General features: G+C 40.8%; 1 long non-coding RNA gene across 2 annotated transcripts in view; it reads left to right on the top strand.

Annotated features, from left to right (window-relative positions):
- Positions 1 to 2647: 2647 nt before the first annotated feature.
- The window catches only part of LOC119252272 (uncharacterized), a 37602-nt gene continuing 20643 nt past the window's right edge, over positions 2648 to 19606 (top strand). For both annotated transcript variants that reach the window (XR_005126768.2, XR_005126769.2), the window contains exons 1-2: positions 2648 to 2767; positions 19021 to 19160. This is a non-coding gene — a long non-coding RNA (uncharacterized LOC119252272). The remainder of the gene's footprint in view (positions 2768 to 19020; positions 19161 to 19606) is intronic.

A 19606-nucleotide genomic window follows, 5' to 3' on the forward strand; every position in this document is an offset into this window, starting at 1 on the left:
CAAGCCAGTCACACAACTTCTTTCCTTGCTCACTTGGTTTTCCAATGAGAGAACACACAGGTGGACCCACACTTCCTTCTGATTCTGAGTTACTACCCAAACATTTCCATGCTGAAAGAAATGCTGCGTTGGCACATAACACCTCAAAGGTGTGAAGACCTTTGGGCAAAAAATAATAGCAGATTGTTTGTTAGAGTAAATAATAAAAAGGGCTATATATAGAATTTGATACATTTTAAATGGATATTCTCTTTTTTGTAGTTTTGTTAGGGGGAAAAGAATGTCCCAAAGCTAATTCCATATAGGCTTTGTGGACTCCACCCCCACCCCAGGTCAAAGCCAAAGACACTGGGAACTCCAAATCCCATCTCCACCAAAGGGAAGGTGGCTGGGACCTGAGGGTGGGGTTAAGCAGCCAGGTGGATACAAAAGGCAGACACGTGGGCTTTGGGGCGCCCCATTTTGGCTCTCCGCCAGCTTGCTGCATCCAGCCAGCTCTGAGAGTGACTTTGGATTTCCAGGTCGTCGGATCGGGTAGGATGCATTAAAGACTTTATTTCCCTATTTTCTCCCTGAGTTGTACATTTTCCTTATTTCCTTTTCTCTTGTAAATAAACATTTTATTAACCTTTTGTGTGTGTCTGTAGTAGAGTATTCATAAGTCCCTTTAAAGCGCGCGGGTGAGGACCCACAGCCAGGAACCCGTTTAATATCGGGGCTGCTCTATAACAGTTTCTGTTCTGAAGCCAATAAAATCTTAATGAGGGTCTTTGTTTTTATTACTTACTACTTATTCCTTCTATCTATCTTTGAACTCCAATATTCTGTCACCTCCCACTTACAAGTGTCAATCCTCCACCCCTTCATTGATTTACTATTCATCCTTATGGCTCACCTCTTTCAAAATATGTTTTAATACTACTTTGGAAGGCAGATCAAAATGATAAGATCTTAAACAAAAGGTTGTCTATATTGAATTGTCAAAGATAGAAATAATGCACATACAGAGCACAGAGAGGTGTTCTATATAGGTTGAAAATTTGAAGAATGTTAATGAAGAAAATGTAAAAGTGTACGGAATTTCCTGTCTTGATGTATATGTAAGGATAAGAGAGAGAAATAAGTTAAACAGTAATAATTTAAAGTATAACGAGAGCTGAACAGAAGGGATTCCTCTTCCTTCATATGCAGTGTTTCCTTCCACGGATAATGACTTCACCTGTATCTACTCTTCACACAGCTGCTGAAGCTTCCTTTTCAACTATGCACGTCTGAGTCATTGGCACAGAAGCTTCATACTTGGGAATTATATGATTTCTTCAAATGTTTTCCAGAATATCTGTAGTGAATTTTGTGCCACCCAAATCTGTTCTACTGTCCACACTGCCCCTACCCACCCCCCAACCCCCCGCCGCCTTGGAAGTCCTGCACTCACACAGACTAAGTTGCTTACTGTTGCTCTAAATCATCCCATGCCTTGTTCAGTTCTTTTTCCTCATTCAAGAAATCTCTTGCCTTCTGCCTATGAAACATGATGCCAGTTTTTAAGAATCATGTCAAACTCATGAACTTACATACAACATCTCTTAATACTTACCCTACCTTTAATCAGCATGGAATTCCACTAATCCTACCCAGCATGGAACTTCCCCTTTATCACCACTATTTCTTATTTCCCAATACTCATCAGCACGCCTGTTCGGTTTTTCTTTCTCTCACATTCTTATCACTGGCTCATGGTAAACTCACTCTGGGGGTACTCTACTCCCCATACCCCAGGCATTTTCAGGGTAGGGGTGGCAGATTATTTATAAAATAATAAAATAATAGTAGAAACTATTATTCATAATATCTTGAATAACGTAGACAACAAAAAAGTAGTTAAAGAATTTGCTTAAAGGCTGGCATTTAAGTGATGTTCCCAATTTGCCACGTGAAGAATCATAAAGGTATTCTGACATCTATCCACAAAAATCTGAGCTCTTTTGTCCTTCAATACTGGGACCCTGACGTGAAGCTTACAGGGAAAGCTGTGTGCATCCTTGCTGTCTTAGGAGCATTGCCTATTCATAGTCTGCATATCCTAAGTGATACCTAGTGGAACTCCATTGTATATTTCACACTTCCCACTTAGCCAGAGCTATATTCAATGAATCCCATGTAAAATGCCTGGTTTTATTATCGCAGTCATCAAAAAGTCTAACTGTATCAACTCCTTGCTTAAAATATGTAATTGTTCACCTTGACACCAGAACTAAAATCATAAATCCCCTGAGGGGTGCATTTACCAGATACAATTCATAACACTCCAGATTCATGCATTTGCCTTCTTGCAGGTGGGACAATAAAAGCAGAGGCTTCTGCTGTTCAGAGTCCTTGTTGCTGCTGCTGGGGGGGATCCAGGATGCTTTTCCTGTTGTGCAAACAGACATACTGACTAGGTTCATAGGGGCTGGAGCTGGGAGAGAGGGGGTTTCACTGGTTCTGGTGACAAATGTGGAGATATCGGGGAGCCTTTGATTGATGGGAGAGGACTTCGATTGGTGTGAGACTGAGCAGCTGCGGGCGCCAGCTGCTGAATCGACCCCTGGACAGCGGCCTGGTCGAGGCTGCCCGCGTGTGCCGGGCGCTACGTCACCGTTTTGACGGTTTGAGTCAGCGGGGCCTGACGGTCATAAAAGCAGCCAGTAGAGGTCGTTGTCCAAGAAGAGCAGGTTGGGGTGCAGAGAGGGGAGGTCCCCAAACCTCAAAGGCGTGTGGGCGGAAGGTAAGGAGCATTGGCTAGAATGACGTCAGGCCCTAATTCCCCGCCACTGACTGAAGGACTTTCTCGGTGGTGCTGAGAGTGGGTTGTCCGGGAGCCTGCCCGTGTGGCTGGCTTCGTCACTGAGCAGGGCCTGGGGGTGTGTGGGGGGCATCCAGGTTCAGTGATTTCGTTTCTGATGCTTTATCGATGTCCCTTGAACACAGGCAGCGACCCCTGCTACAGATCACACGCCGGGCATTGATCCTGCAACGCTAACTTGTTCCTTGTCACTGGCTGTCCCAGCAGGCGGGTTACTTGAGGGCTTGTCAATACAAAGCTCCAAAGTACATACACACCTTCATTTTCTACCTTTATCCTTGTGCACTTATCATTCACAGCCTGTTTAACTTCACTGAGGATTAGCGTGAAAGGGTCCGAGCGCACCCTAACACTCCCTTAACTGCCAGAATTCATCCTAAGGAAAAGATTTTCTCAAAATCCAGTCTCGCTCACTGAAGCTGGAAAGTTCATTTGCAAATTCTCTCACTGACATCGATACCATAAAAAAGCAAACGGATTGCATGGTGTGGTAAAATGGAGCATTCAAGAGAAACAGTGGTGGGGCCATTGATATAAAAAAATTGAACTCGAAATTTCCTCTGACTCTAAATTATTCCTGGACATGGATGTGTTCCTGTGCACTAATACTTATTATTTTTCTTTTCTGAAAGAAATTCATAAAAGGCTTACATCTTTGCCATCGAAGATGCAGACAATAGACACAAATATACTGGAATAAATTCCTTTGTTAATTAGGTTGCCTGGAACCTTCCATGCTTAAATTTCTTCATCTGTCAATGGGGATGTTAACTCACTAACCTTATTTGATCGTTTTAATATATAAATACTTTGGTATACAACTGAATACTTAATATATTAATTGACAGTGACTTGCATAGATAAGCATTGGTTTTTCATATCTCTAATTTTAGATGTTTAATTTGTTTAAATTTTTACATATTTTAAAAACTATTCTTATCAAATTATTGACAGAAATAAATTATCATTATAAAATAAAAAATAACAGAAATATAAGCCCCAACATATAAAGGTGCATTTGTCTAAGACAAAAATCACCAATAGCCTATGAAAGATAGTATGTATATTGATCAGCACATTAGATATTCTTCTAATAGACAATTACTTTCTTTAAGAATAGGATTGTCTCTGAAATATATATACTACCTGCAAGTATTTGAATTAAAGGAACTTGGGAAATACTGCAGCATATATTTAAACTCATCCAAATAATGAGTCAGAGTGAAAGATAAGAATGTAAAATGAACCAATTTATGAGCAAGTTAAGTATATATATCTGCATTAAGATATTTCTCCATAGTCTCAAAAGACTAAAAACAACCTAAATGATAATTGCCTCTATGCACAGACCTAAAGAAAAATGGGTAGGTGGAAAGGGAAATCAATATTCTTTGGAGAAAATATTATTTAGCTATTTAGAATACTCTGTTGGAATCTAGGGTGTTCCATTTGCAATGCTGATGATTTTTCTCTCATTTCTTCTGATGTGATGTACCCAGATTCTTCTTTGTAACCCATTATTAAAATTTGGTAGAATGATTCACACTATTTAAGGGACTTTCAGCAGTTTTTGTGGAGAATCAGCACGATCATCTTTTGCTTCAATAGCTGTGAAACTGTGTCCACTGTCCCGTCATCTCCTTTCCTGGTGGTGAGCTCTGTCATGTGTCATACAAGGCTTGTGTTCTTGGCACTGTACCAAGTAAGGAGACTTCTTAATGATGGAAAATTCTTTACTTCTTACAAGTATGATGAAATGTATTTCTTTCTAGCTTACTAGTGAGTTAAAAAAATCTTGTACAATATTATGACTCTAAAAGTTCATGTTTGGAACTTTTTAAAAAATTATATTTATCTTATGTAAATAAACATTGACATTACACAACAGAGTGCTTTGTGAACAATTTTATTTTATTTTTTTAAGATTTATCATTTGGAAACAAAGGTAAAATTTTGACAAAATACTTTTATGTCAGCAAGAAACCATGCAAGCACAAATACAGTGGAGAATCATCTTCAAAGTACTGCAAATAAAACAAAAACAAAGAGACGTCTAGCCAGATTTCTGTGCCCAGGATTCACAGATGAACCAGAATTGGGAGAATCCTCTATCAGCAGAGTGACAGGGAAAAAAAAAATGCCAGTTTTTCAGATGGAAAGGAGAATTATACCAAGAGAAATTACAAATTTATAGCAAGGACTGGAGAGCGCTGGGAGCAGGGTAAATAACGAATGAAGATAATATAAAATTAGTTTTCTTTTTTATATTTAATTGTCTAAAGCAAAACTGCCACAATGTGATGAATGTTCCCAGCATATGTAACAATGAAATACATGACAACAGTGACACGGGAGAAGGGAAGGAGGGAACGAGACTCTCTTGTTGCAAATTCCAGACAGGGTGCACTAAGCAGCCCAAGAGTATGTGACCACGGCTAATTAAAGAGGAATATTGAAAATCTCAGGGCAATCACGAAAAACATAAAAGTGGAGATAAGATAAAATAAAATAAAATAATTAAAGCCCCAATCAGCACCAGAGAATCCAGAAAAATGAAAGAACAAAAGGCGCTAATAGAGAAGAGCCCATAAAATGGCAGATTTGAATCCAGACACTCCGATGACCAAACTAAATGTAAATGACTTAAATGACGCACCACGACAGAGAGACAGAGACTGTGGACGGGACAGGAATTTATGAACTCACCAGTGGGACGTGCTCTTCCAGCAGGAGGGTGTTGCCCGAGGGTGTTGCACCTACGTGAGTGTCAAGCATTTTGGAACAGGGGTGATTATTTGAAATGAAGCGAGATACTACATAGCAAAAGGGTCAATTTCCTCAAAGATAAAACCATGTAAAATGAGTATGTTTTTAGCAACAGAGCTTGAAATACATTAAAAAATGATAACATTGCGAGTAGACAAATACAAAATTGCAGCTAAAAGCTTCAAGACTTTCTTTAATTGCTGATGAATTAGAAAGTGAATGAGAATGTAGAGCACCCAAACAAAGCTAGCTGCCAGTTTGGCCTTGCTAGTATGTCTGCGGCGTCACCCTGCCTCACAACATCCAATTTACTTTTTTCACACACACACACACACACACACACACACACACACACACACACACACACCAGAAATATTCCCTACGACAAACCATGTACTGCTACAAAGCAAGTTAAAAAATAGAAACCATATACATGGGCCTCCCCTGTGGCGCAGCGGTTGAGCGCTAGATTTCGAAGCTGCGAGCTGCCACTGCGGCGCCGGTTCGTTCCCGGCTGCTCCCCAGCCACTGGAGGAGGGTCCTACATGGCGCGCAGACCTCTCCTGCTGCCCGCTGCTCCCCTCAGCAGTGTACTTCGGTCCTTCTACCTGCTCTGCTCCCCGCTCTGGCTCTGGTGAATTCTCTCACCCTCCCGCGCTTCTGACTGTACCCCATGCATATATAAACAAACAAACAAACAAACAAATAAATAAATAAATAAAATATGCCTCTATAAAAAAAAATTAAAAAAAAAATTAGAAACCATATACAATTTTTCTTCTCATAAGATTACACTGGATACAGAGGAGAGGAAGCAATCCACAGTGAAAATTTCACAGGAGTGTAGAATCCAATGTTTGGTTTGGACGGTTCTCACTTGTGAGGTGGGCTCTCCTGCGGCTCTGATCTCCGTCTCCCTGACGATAACAGGCGATTAGCCTCCCTCCCCACGCTGCTGGCCAGCTGTATGTTTTCTTTTTCTTTTTTTTTTTTTTTAAGTGTTAGTTCTTTTTTTTTTTTTTTTTAAAGATTTATTTATTTATACAAGCACTGGGTACAGTCAGAAGTGTGGGAGGGTGAGAGAATTCACCAGAGCCAGAGAGGGGAACAGAACAGGCAGACTGACTAAATACACTGCTGAGGGGAGCAGCAGGCGTGGTAGGAGAGGTCTGTTGTGCCATGTGGGACCCTCGCCGGAGGCCGGGGATCAAACTGGCACTGCAGAGGCTGCGGGCAGCTTCGCAGCCCAGCGCTCAACCGCTGAGCCACCAGGGGAGGCCCCCAGCTATATGTTTTCTTTGGAGACGTCCCTATTTATCTCTTCTGCTCATTTTCGGGGGTGGTTTATTTTTTGTTTGTGGAGTTGTAGTCGTCTTGGTTGATCCTGGGTAGCAGCCTCTTGTCAGATGTGTGGTGTGCAAATATTTTTATATTAAGGCAAAATTTAATTGAGCTCACACACTTTCTAACGGTCCCCTTTCATCCACTGCCTTCTTTAACTTACTGCAGAGGCTTTGCTTTCCAAGGGGAGCTGTAAAGTGTTGCCTTCTTGCTTATTTATTAACTTAGAAATTTATCTCCTCACAAGGTCTTGCTGCTCATCTCCGGCACTGTTGTTCTGGGCCAGTGCCCTCTCTGGCGTCACCCATGGAGAGGACGGTGTATGCCTGTTTACACAGAGCACACTCAGCAGAGTGATGGGCATATGGCCGCTCCCCAGCAGCGCCGTTAAGTACCAAGCCTGTCTGCAGACAGTTAGGGGGTGACCTTTTTGACCTTATGAGTACACATCCTCATATTGACTACCGGCTCATCTTTCCCATGATGTTAGTCTCACATATTCCAAGTGCATTGGTCAGGTTTTTAATAAATTCTACTGATCTGCCACATTAATATGCTACTCTTTGCCTAAATTTACAATAATATTGAGGGAATAAATTATGTTGAGATCAATTCTGGTGGAGGTTGAACATGCAAGTGCTTTCAAGTAGAAAATAAATAAAATGGGGCGGGAGAGTCTCAGTTTCTCACACATGGCTCCTGAGAGCTGCAGAGCCTTGTATGTGACCTCCCCAGGTGCCTGTGTGTTGTGTGTATGGTATGTGTGGCATGTTTGATGTGTGTGGTGTGTGGTATGTGTGTGGTATGGGTGTGTGTGTCTGGTGTGGTATGTGTGGAATGTGTGTGTAGTATGGTGTAGTATGTGTGTGGTGGGTGGTGTATGTGTGGTGTATGTGTGTGTGTGAGATGTGTGGTATGTGTGTGTGGTGTGTGGTTTCTGTGCTGTGTCGTGTGTGTGGTGTGGTGTGAAATGTTCCAAACACCTACATAAAAGTCTTGGTTGTCAAGAGCCTGTTTTTAGGAAAGAAGTGTTACGTGAATAAGGTCATGTTAAGGGTTCATTTTCTTTTTTGAATTGTCGGATTTAAAACCTGATAAGGGAAGAGGATGGAGCCAATCAAAGCCACATCCACAATGTGGGCAGGCAGAGAAGGCCTCCTTCTCCCAATGCCACACGTCCTCACTGAATGCAGCTCCCTTTCGTTTCATCGGTTTCTATGACATACTCTTTAGTAACACAGCAGAAGCTGATGGAAGTGTGCCAACAGCTCAAAATATTATGGATCCTTATTTCCTATTATTTCAATTTATCAGCTTGCTTTAATCATTGGGCACAGAGTAGTTATAATTGAATCTCTTATGGCTAGAGAAGCAAATTATGACAAATCCTGTGTAATTTCTGTTATGTAATTATGATTCAGGATCAAACCGATCTCACCTTTTTTCTAAGAAATTGTCTTCCAGAAGAATAAGGAGAGGCATTTTTCAATGACTGGTTTGTAATGTCACTTTTTCATAAATGCAGCATGTCATCTGTAGATTTGTTAGTCCAAAGACAGCCATTTGTTAGTGAAAAGAGACTGTTGCTGGACATTATTGATATATTATCACCATCGAGTAATTTCTTTGCCAAGGAGCAGTGAAACACTCCCCTTTCCATCAGTTACATTCAGTTGATTTCAACATAAGGATTCCAGGCTGCTGTTACAGATATTAAATATGGTGAGGGTGCGTGTTGTCGGCGTCACGGACACTGTGCAGATACTTCAATCATGTCCTCAAAGAGGCTTTTAGTTTTCTTTCCAGACTAGTTTATTTCCACTGAAAAAAAATGGATGGGCTCAGAATTAGCCTGTGAAATAAATGACGCTGGTCCCTCCTGATTCATAAAACATGTCCTAAGATGTCAAAATAGTTTAGCCTCTTGTTTTCAAAAGGGATGCTTTATCATGCTGCCAGCGGTGAGGGATTGAGCGCCTGGCTAGAAGCAGATAATAAGAACAAAGTCATATTTTAAATCAATGTATTTTAAAGTTCATGGCATCAAATTTCACTTCCCATGCTCTATTTTGCAAATTCTTCTGGATTGCTAAAGGGATAAAGGATGCACTTCTTATTCCTGAAGAACAAACCGAAACTCAAGCATCATGTGAAACTTGTTGAAAGAGAAGTCTAATCTGCAGCAACTGCACATTCCTCGCGCCTCCTTGCATTCCATAAAGGCCTCTCAGTCCTGAGGACCAGGGGAGAATCTGCTCATCCATTTCCACCGCACTAGCATTTCGCTTGCATGTTCCTACCCCACTTTCTCACGGCAGGTTTGAGGAAGAATGGCTTCTGGGGTTCAGAGGCAGTGAACCCCAGCCCAGCTCACATTTGCTTGGGCCCTGCTGGGTGGGCGCAGGCCTGGCTGTGGTGGTGCAGCCTGGGCCCGGACTCCAGGGCGAGGTGCTCTCTGGCGCGGCCAGGTCCACACTCAGGGGCAACAGAGGAGAGCCTCAAGGTCACCCCTGCGCCCCCTGTGAGGATGGAGAGTGATGCTCCTCAAGCTAACGAGGAGTGCTCCCCAATCTGAGGGTTAATGAGACACCCATGACGGCAAACACTTCTCCCAGAAATGTAGTTGAAATTCTGCTGTCGGATCTCTCTAATGAATAAATTAAGGAATATTTGGTGTACAGAAGAAGATTTGGGAGTTTTATTTTCCAGAGACATCTTCCAAATGAAGGAGGAGAGTATTTTAGAGAAGTTAAATAATAAATCATTTTAATACTGGGAATAAAATTGCAACATATTTGTTAATATTATACTCACCCTACATGATATGCTTTGTAGGTAAAGAAACAAAGCCATCATTACGCACTACTGATTTCTATAAAAATAATTAAATACAACAATATGTTCATAATGCACATAAAAATATTCCTAATTATTAAAAGTATGGCTTGAAGAACATGCTTTATTTTAATATAAGCCCACCAAGGTGGCTTTATGGAAAGATTTATTTCTGCAATAAAATAGATATTAAATTTGGATTATAGATTTGAAGTCATTATGTAACCTGAAAGTATATGCTGTAGAAAGAACAGGCTATTTCTTGAACGGCCTTTCCACTTTGACATGTTCTTCTTTTTAAAACTTTTTCCATGAGTGAGTTTTCCAAGTTATTTTTACTGAGTCAGTATATGTGTGACAGAGTTTCTATTTTTATCTGGTTGAAGTTGCATCACCCGGATCTCATAATTCTCACTGGTAGTTAGACTTACAGAGTCATCAAAACTTAGCCCGATGATCTTGAGTATGGTATATCATTTGAGTCTTAGTTTTCTCCTCTCTAAATCAAATAGCCTCCATGAAATATATAAATGATGCCTTCTCCCCTGTTCTGTATGTCTGTGATTCCTCACATCTGCGGTGTCACGTCCTATTAAGATGGAGAAATATGACAGCAAAAGCTGCGCATGGTGGAGTCTGTCATTTTAAGTTGAGATTTCATCTTACTCCTTAAAGATTCAAAATATAAATGCATCTAGCAAGAAGAAATTAGTCAACAATAACAGCACTCTAGTTTAAAAAACGAAAGATAATGATGATGGGACACCTTGTGACAAGGTCACGCATTCCAAAGTGCAAAAGCTAAACTCCATGTTCCTTTTGTTTCCCTTTTTCTTGTAGTTTAAGATTAAAAAAAAAACTATAAACCCATGCCACAGGGGTAAGAGCAAAGGGGATGTTTTCACTTGACTCACCTCAGGAAAATTCGGAATCTCCATTCCTCTCTCTCTAAACAACATGCAACTATTCAGACATCTAGTTTTGTGCCAGAACCCCTGTCACACAGTGTTTCTGAATGTGCATGTGTCCATCCTGGTCCTGAGCTCTGCTCACTCTGTTTCCCTTTCTGCAATGCAAACTTTTCAAACCTAAGACCAATTTAGCTGCCAGAAGAAATGGACAAGAAATTAGGTCTAGTAAAGAAATTCCCCCTCATTTAAGACTAAAAGTGTAGATGAGTGCCATTCTGGAGACTCTTAGTTATGAGGAAAATTGACAAGTAGATTGGATTTTGATGAATCTTGGTACTGTAATACAGAGGTCTAAATCCCAGGAATAACTTAGTGGTTTCATTCATCCATTTAAAGGGAAAAAAATCAGAGTGAATTAAAATATAATTGAGTATGAATACATTTAATAGAATATTTTTGGGTTTTTAAGAGTAAGAATTTTTTTTTTAGCTTTTTTTTTTATAGAGGCATGTTTTATTTATTTATTTGTTTGTTTGTTTGTTTATACATGCACTGGGTACAGTCAGAAGCGTGGGAGGGTGAGAGAATTCACCAGAGCCAGAGCGGGGAGCAGAGCAGGCAGAAGGACCGAAGTACACTGCTGAGGGGAGCAGCGGGCGGCAGGAGAGGTCTGCGCGCCATGTGGGACCCTCCTCTGGTGGCCGGGGAGCAGCCGGGGATCGAACCGGTGCCGCAGATGCTGCGGGCAGCTTTGCAACCCAGCGCTCAACCGCTGCGCCACCGGGGGAGGCCCGAGAGTAAGAATTTTAAAGAAATAATGACAACCTTCTTGATGAAGGTCCAGAATATATACATTTTGTGTACTTCAGAATATTTATAAAAGTGTGTGGGGGGGTAAATGACTGGAGGCTAATGGACTTTCAAGGCTGAGGGTATCTAATGACCAATACAAGGAAAAAGCTGCCATCATGACTGGCTGCAATTCTGAAGCCTCCGTGAACCCAAGGCCATTCAGATACAATTTTAAATAATAGATTAGGAAGAATCCACTATCCTAGTAACTGGTTTTTTTTTTGAATCCCAGTAATTTGGTAAAAACATACAAAAATGTTTTCTTCTCCTGTTGCCTCTTTTTCTATTTTATTGTATGACAAAAATAGACAAAATAAACTATATGGTAAATAACTTCCACAATAAAAGTTTATCTTAATAAGCATTTTCAACACCATTATGAAATTCAGGGCAGACGATGTGCTAGAAATGCATCAGTGACATATCTTAACCTACCATACTTTTATAAAATTTATGAATAAAATGTTATTCACATGTGACCAGATATTTAATTGACTTTTTTAAGTTCACTCTTAATGTAAAATAGCAATTGTATTGTCATTATTTTGATGTAAAATGATGTATTCCCATTATGGAGAGCATTTCATGCAAAGATGTCCGTCTGTATTTAACACTAAGTAAGTTGATGAAGGAACTTACATCTGTGGTTAAATTAGCAAACCAGACACCTTAGAATTTAGTTACGCATTTTCAAAATGATAAAAACAGTGTAAAATTTTGCATTCCATGAATGAAACAATGTAATATTTTAAAGTCTTATGGTAAAATAGGAGAATTCAGCATTTCATCGAATTGGCAAAGAAGTGAAAGGGGACGGCCCTGGGGGTCCGGGCTCAGCGCTGGCCTTAGATCATCCTGGCGACAGCTGGACATTTCCCTTATCCGGTAGCTTCCAGCACTGGACGCACAGGACTCACCCTTCCTTGTTCTGCAGAGGCTTCTTACAGAGTGGGTAGCTGCCATGTTGTAAATGATGCCAACAAAGATTTCCAAGATGGTGTCCCTTCTTCGTTTGTTAAACTATAATCTCTTAGATCTATCTTTCAAGATGTGAGTCATCTTGTGTCGTCAGCTCGACGGAGGCTGAGCCCTCCCCAAGGTGTACAGGCAGGTCTCCCCACAGGACACTGAGCAAGCTCCAGGGCATTCAGAGTCACCTGTGGGCCGCCTAAGGCAGGTGCGTGACTTCAAGCTGAAGGTGATGAAGACCCGCAGCCTCCCAACGAAAGTTTCTCACTCCATGAGTGATCTTGAAGAATCAAAAGTGGGCGTCTTACCCAGAATTAGGATTTTTACCAGAGACAAACTTTCTAGTTGAGAAACTCGTCTCTATGGCAGGACAGACATCTCCTTACAGGGTGTCTGTCTTTTTTTTTAAGTCACCTGACTTTTGTATAGGAAACTGTGTGTGTTTTGATTTAGTGCTGCTTTCAAAATGAAGGAGTTTTCTATAAATAAAGCAGCACTTTTTTCCATTTTACTTTCTGTTTCTTATTCAGGCAAAGATTTTAAGGCTTCCTTTTTATTCTCATTGCATGTGTTTTTAAAGAAAAAAAAATCAAAATGTCTACCATCTGATTTAAGTACTTTAGTTCTTTTGCCTTTCTAAATCTCTTATGTTCTGGAAATTTAGATTTGCTTTTATCTATGTTCTAATATGACCTTTGATTTGTCTTAAGAAAGCTGACGTTACTTTCATTGTCACAAAAACATTGATTTCTGCTACAAAAATCTTTATAAATCACCTGTAAATGTATTCACAGACCAGAATTCTAACACACATAATTTTGAGGATTTTCTTTAAGAAAATGTGTATAAGACTTTTTAATCTCCTGAAAATTACTCTCTTCTTTGTCTTTGCTATCCACCTTAAAGAAGATTTTTGAGTGTCCATCCTTAGAATTTATATTTTAGACAATTTCTGGATTCAAGCCTAAGGGAAGGCTTTCTCTGCAAGTACCCTTGTTTATCATCCCTCTGATTTTATTTAACACATAATCTGACAACAAAGAAAGATCCATGACCCTAATCTTGCTGATCCTCCTATATTGATTAGGCAAATGCCTAATTTAACAAATGAGGCTCCTGCTTTGCCCTAAAACCAGAAAAAACTCATTTTTCCTGAAACTAATCAGTAAAACAAGCCTAAAAGATCACTTTTTTTTTTTTTTAGGGGAAAACAACAAAATAGAAAAAATACGGATTACTTGAGGGCAGTGTTTTGAATGTGAAATCCACATTTTAAATCTATGACTCGATTACGAAAATTTTCTGAGTGATCTCTGGCCTGCAGCGCCCCGGCCCCTGTAGCTGGCTCAGCGGCCTCCATGTGCCGCTGGACTGGGTGCTCAGGAGGTGGCCGGGCCTGGCCCGCAAAGCAGAGCCGCTCCCACAGCAGAGCCTCCACAGGCCGAGATACGCGCATTTCCTGAGTTCTGCTGATCATGGCCCTGGGTGCACCTGCTGGAAACTTCCTCATTCTCTCTGTTTTACAATCCAGGGGACTCCTGGCCCACTGCGTGCTGAGCGAGAGCCTCGGGCCGCCTGGTGTCCACATGCACACAACAGGGAGACGCGTTCAAGCCCCCTGTTTGGATGTTGCATCGTTTTTTTAAAAGGTTAACGATGGGGCCTCCCCGGTGGCGCAGCGGTTGAGCGCTGGGTTGCGAAGCTGCCCGCGGCCTCTGCGGTGCCGGTTCGATCCCCGGCTGCTCCCGGGCCACCAGAGGAGGGTCCCACATGGTGCGCAGACCTCTCCTGCCACCCGCTGCTCTCCTCAGCAGTGTACTTCGGTCCTTCTGTCTGCTCTGCTCCCCGCTCTGGCTTTGGTGAATTCTCTCGCCCTCCCACGCTTCTGACTGTACCCAGTGCATGTATGAACAAAAACAAACAAACAAACAAACAAATAAATAAATAAAACATGCCTCTATTAAAAAAAAAGAAAAAAAAAAAGAATAAAAGGTTAACGATGAACAAGCTTTAAAAAGTTTTAGGAAGCAAAATGTTTTATACACTAAACAGTGTCACTATCATGTGTGTTTAGAGGACTGTAGTTAAGGACATGCTTAACGGAAATACTGAGATGGTGGCATCAAATCAATAGTTTGGACAGAACTGGGGAGGATTGGCCAGGAGAAATTTTAGGGGGTGCTTGTGGTTTCCGGCATATTCCTGCTAAGGAAGGAAGTGAGAGCAGGAGCTGGTTCTGTCCACGCTGGCAGGTGTGTTCTGCAGACCTGCTGCTTGTGTTTCCTGGAAGCTGAACCCCCAGCCACAACCTCAGTCAGCGTTGGCTTGCTCGCCAATGGCCCAATAAAAATCCTTCCGGACATAGACATCTGAGAACATGGATTGCATACCTTTGCACTCAGAACTCTGCATCTGTCTGATGCAGAGTACAGAAATAATAAGAATCTCGTGGGGTTGAAAATGACTTCTAATTAAGAGAGACCAAGTTTGGGCCCCTCCAGCCCCAGGCTTTGTGAGAACATTCTCTTTGTGCAAATTTGGCAGATGGTCACAAGAACCTCTGCTGAGCGTATTTCATGGCTGATGAATTTCATTCCACTGACAGTTCTGGGTCTTAGAATTATATTCTTTCTCTTTATAAATGAGAATTAATGATTATAGTTTTGTATGGGGAGCCATGCTACTCTTGTCGTCTGACAAAAGTCTGGGCATGGGGCAGATTTCTGAAAAATCAGGAATCTCATTAGCTGACTCCAAGATTCTCCTCATTTGTTTATGGCTAGTTTCTACCATTGCTAAAATACGCATTTAAAAGTAAAACTGCAAATACTGATCAATCACTGAATAACCAATTTGATGACAAATGACACTGCATGATACAAATATTACATTTTTCATAAAATTAATAGTCCTCTGCCAAAAAGGCAGTAATTCAACATTTGGCCTTACATTAACAAGTGAAAAAACTTCTGGGAACTAAAGGCTATAAACATCCCTTGGCCAAGTCTTTAATATGGAGATGTGGTCTTTTGAGGCAAGGGCTAATTGGAGAAGGAAATTCTATTACTTTAAAGATAGCAGTTGGGTGGCAGACGTGATCCATGCTCCAAGTGTAAGAAAATTCCTGATGAGCCAGGAGGCACCATAGCTGACTCCTGCTAAATTCTTCCTGTTTGTTTAGGGCTGATTCCCCTGGAGGTGACAATTGGTATGGTAGCTGTTAGAGTGTGCATTCAAGAATAAGTCAACAGCAATTTTATGACTGGTCGAGCTAAAACAATATAGACAATAATTTCTAAATAAAAGCCTTCTGTTTTTTGCTTTAATCATTTGGCTATATGTTAGTCTAAACTTTGTAGGTTAGTTAGAAAAAATCCCTTTGTCTCCCTTCCCCCAGGTAACTTCCTGCCCTTTGCTTCCCCTAGCCCTTGTTAATCCTTCACTATGGCAAACATAAAAATGTTAGTTGCAGTAGTAAAGTAAGCTTTTTGCTAGTAATAAAATGACTGTTTGGTTGTTTAAGGTAAATGACTACTCTAAGAACACTTCTGTTGAGCAACTGTGCCTTCTTTAAATCAAAAAATAATAAAGGTCATGATCTCTGCAGGTGGGCAAATAGACACTTGACTGTTCTTGAAAATGATGTGATGATTGTTATCTTCCTTTAATACATATGCTTATGCACTCACGGTTTGCTTGAAATGTATAAATAAAGGGCTGCTGAGACCCTCAGCAGGATGATGTCAGCACCTTGATCAAGTGTCTGGTCTCCTCATTCCCCTTCCCCTTCCCTTACCTTTATCTCTACAATTGTGCTGACGCCTTCCCATCCTTCAGGAACCCCTGACACCCAGACTGCTGCGGCTGGCTCGCAACAGTTTTGCTTTCAAGAGTAACAGAGTATAATTAGCTTACCCATTCTTTCAAAGAGTATAATTAGCTTAGTGAGTTCTTCCAAAATTTAAAGACCTCTTGTTATAGAGCAGCCCCGATATTAAACGGGTTCCTGGCTGTGGGTCCTCACCTTCGCGCTTTAAAGGGACTTATGAATACTCTACTACAGACACACACAACAGGTTAATAAAAGGTTTATTTACAAGAGAAAAGGAAATAAGGGAGAAAATAGGGAAATAAAGTCTTTAATGCGTCCTACCCGATCCGCCGACCTGGAAACCCAAAGTCACTCTCAGAACTGGCAGAGAGCCAAAATGGGGATCCCCCAAAGCCCGCATGTCTGCCTTTTTATATCCACCTGGCTGCTTAACCCCACCCTCAGGTCTCAGCCACCTTCCCTTTGGTGGTGATGGGATTTGGAGTTCCCAGTGTCTTTGGCTTTGACCTGGGGTGGGGGTGGAGTCCACAAAGCCTGTATGGAATTAGCTTTAGGACATCCTTTTCCCCCTAACACTCTGACTGCAGAATTGGTGTTTGGTAGAACCAAAAAAAAAAAGTTAAGATCTTAAATTTCCACTCTATCTAGTAGCCAAAGCCTGGTAAGATACTTCTTAGTAATGGATCAACTAAACACAAGTTTTTATAATACTAATTAGAGTTGATCATGATCCCATGAGATGCAAGAAATGTGTATAAACTTGGGCATTTGATCTGGGAGCTAAAAACCCTGATGAGTGCCGCAGAGACAGCATTTCTTCTATCAAAATACAAACACAGTTTCATTGTTATTGGCTTTTAATATTTTCTATATTCCCTCCCAGGCTGAGAGATGGAACTGACGTTTCTCATCTTGCACTGTGTGTGTGAGGTCCTGTCCCACTGTCAGGGGAATACTGAGTGGACAGACCATGGCTAACACGAAAGAAAGGGAAAATGCACTGCTGTTGAGCTATGAAACACCTTCTACTTCACAAATGAAAACATGTGGAAAATATGTGTTATGAACCGATGAATATAGGAGCGGCTGTTAATTGTTATTAAGGATTTGTGATATATAGATCATATTCTTGCAATAACTAATAAATTATCAAGGAGCATATATTTTCATAAATTTAATTATTTGTGTAAGTTTGAGAATTTTAGTATTTGACTACAAAACATGAAATTTAATAATCCTTAATCTTTCTATAAATATTTACATTATAGGGCCTCCCCTGGTGGCTCAGCAGTTGAGCCCTGGGCTGCGAAGCTGTCCACAGCCTCTGCAGCGCTATTTTGATCCCCGGCTGCCAGGGGAGGGTCCCACATGGCGCACAAAACTCTCCTGCCGCCCCCTGCTCCCCTCAGCAGTGTATTTCATTATTCTGTCTGTTCTGTTCCCGCTCTGGCTCTGGTGAATTCTCGCACCCTCCCATGCTTCTGACTGTACCCAGTGCTTGTATAAAATAAATAAATAAATCTTTTTAAAAAATATTTACATTATAAAACAAAATGAAAGAAAAACTATGAAGCAAGATGTTTATCTTTTTATACATGGCAGTTACATTACAGTAGCTTATCAAGACTTGATATTTAGAAGAATATTGAAATGACCAAAATTCAGAGGTCTCCAAATATTTAAAAGAGTATGGTCATTTCCAAGATTCAAAGAAACTTTAATATATTTTTAGCATAATATTTGTTTTTTTTTAAGATTTATTTATTTATACAGGAACTGGGGTACAGGTCAGAGGCACAGGAAGGTGAGAGAATTCACCAGAGACAGAGTGGGGAGCAGAACAGGCAGACGGACCGAAGACACTGCTGAGGGGAGCGGCAGGTGAGGCAGGAGAGGTCTGCCATGATATGCGGGCATTTCCCTGGCGGGCCGGGAATTGAACCTGCGCTGCAGAGGCTGCGGACAGCTTTACAGAGCTGCACTCAACCCACTGCACCACCAGGGAGGCCCTACCATGATATTTGAATAGACTCCTTGTTCTTGGCTAAAAGCTTTTGGAAGATATCATAATATCAATCATTGTTCGAAAGCCAATGAGTGTGAAGTTGTATAATTATTCAATAAAGGTCTGACCTTAAGAAAAGCAATCTGAAAGTTCATCAATTCCATTCACCCCAAAATATTCTGCCTGTCTTTTGGACTGAGAAATTAATTCCATAGTGATAATGTTGAAAAGTTCTTCAAGGAAATAGTTCAGGGTTACAACCTCAATTCACTCATGCTGAATGATTTAAAAAGCAAAGCACTAAACAAAAATCTTTCCAGTAACAGGTGAATTTAACAAAGTATTTTATAATAGACTTTGAGCCCCTGAATTTCTGCAAGGACTCTGCAATCTGGGAAACTTTTGGATAATAGATGCCTTTTCAAAACATTTTTATGAAGTAATTTTGGTTTATAACATGCAGGTTTCAGGCACACATCGTCATCATAAGAATATTTCAAGGTGGTTATTAGTAAGTCGCTTTTCTATCAGTCCATAAAGGAAATGTTTATTCACAAAATACATGTATTTCCCCTACTCTATATTTAAAGCAAATTAGGGACTATGTTCTGAAGATGTGTCAGAGGCTTGGCTTTCTCAATCTGTTATCCTTGTCACTTTGCAGAAAAGATAAAAGCTTCAGGAAAAGCAGGCCAAGTCCAAACTCATTGCAGGCGATGGTGGCTGGGACGGATCTTGGCCCTCCCATGGGTGAAGCCAGAGCTCCAGACCCATTTCAACAGGGACGAACTAATTCAGGACAAGGTGATGTATCAGTGCTTTACATTTTACTCGATTATCCTAAGGTTATTCATTTATCATTATTAACATAAACACCCACACCTTGAATTTGGGTACCAAAAAAAGCATTTTTATTGGTGTAGCAAACTCACTGGCATCTGAGAGCAGTCCCTGGCTAGTAGCCTTAGGAGATCTGTATTGTTAGCTCAGACTTCACCCCTGAGCCTTGACTTGGTATATTAGCTGTGTTCTCACGTATTGAAATAATTAAGCTACAAAGGTTAAACATGTCCTATGGAACTGCGGCACACATACTATTTATGTATATGGGTATATTTCTATCTACGTTACATTTGTAAGTGGATTTTAGAAATAAAAATTGTATACAGTGTGAAGAGGGGTTGAATTTTGAATTTCCCCCATGTGAACATACAATTGTCCTAGCGCCATTTGTTGAAAAGTCTGTTCAT

This window comes from Talpa occidentalis, unplaced genomic scaffold (assembly GCF_014898055.3).
Source record: "Talpa occidentalis isolate TD23 unplaced genomic scaffold, MPIMG_talOcc4v2.1 talOcc4.2, whole genome shotgun sequence".
Taxonomy (NCBI): Eukaryota; Metazoa; Chordata; class Mammalia; order Eulipotyphla; family Talpidae; genus Talpa; species Talpa occidentalis.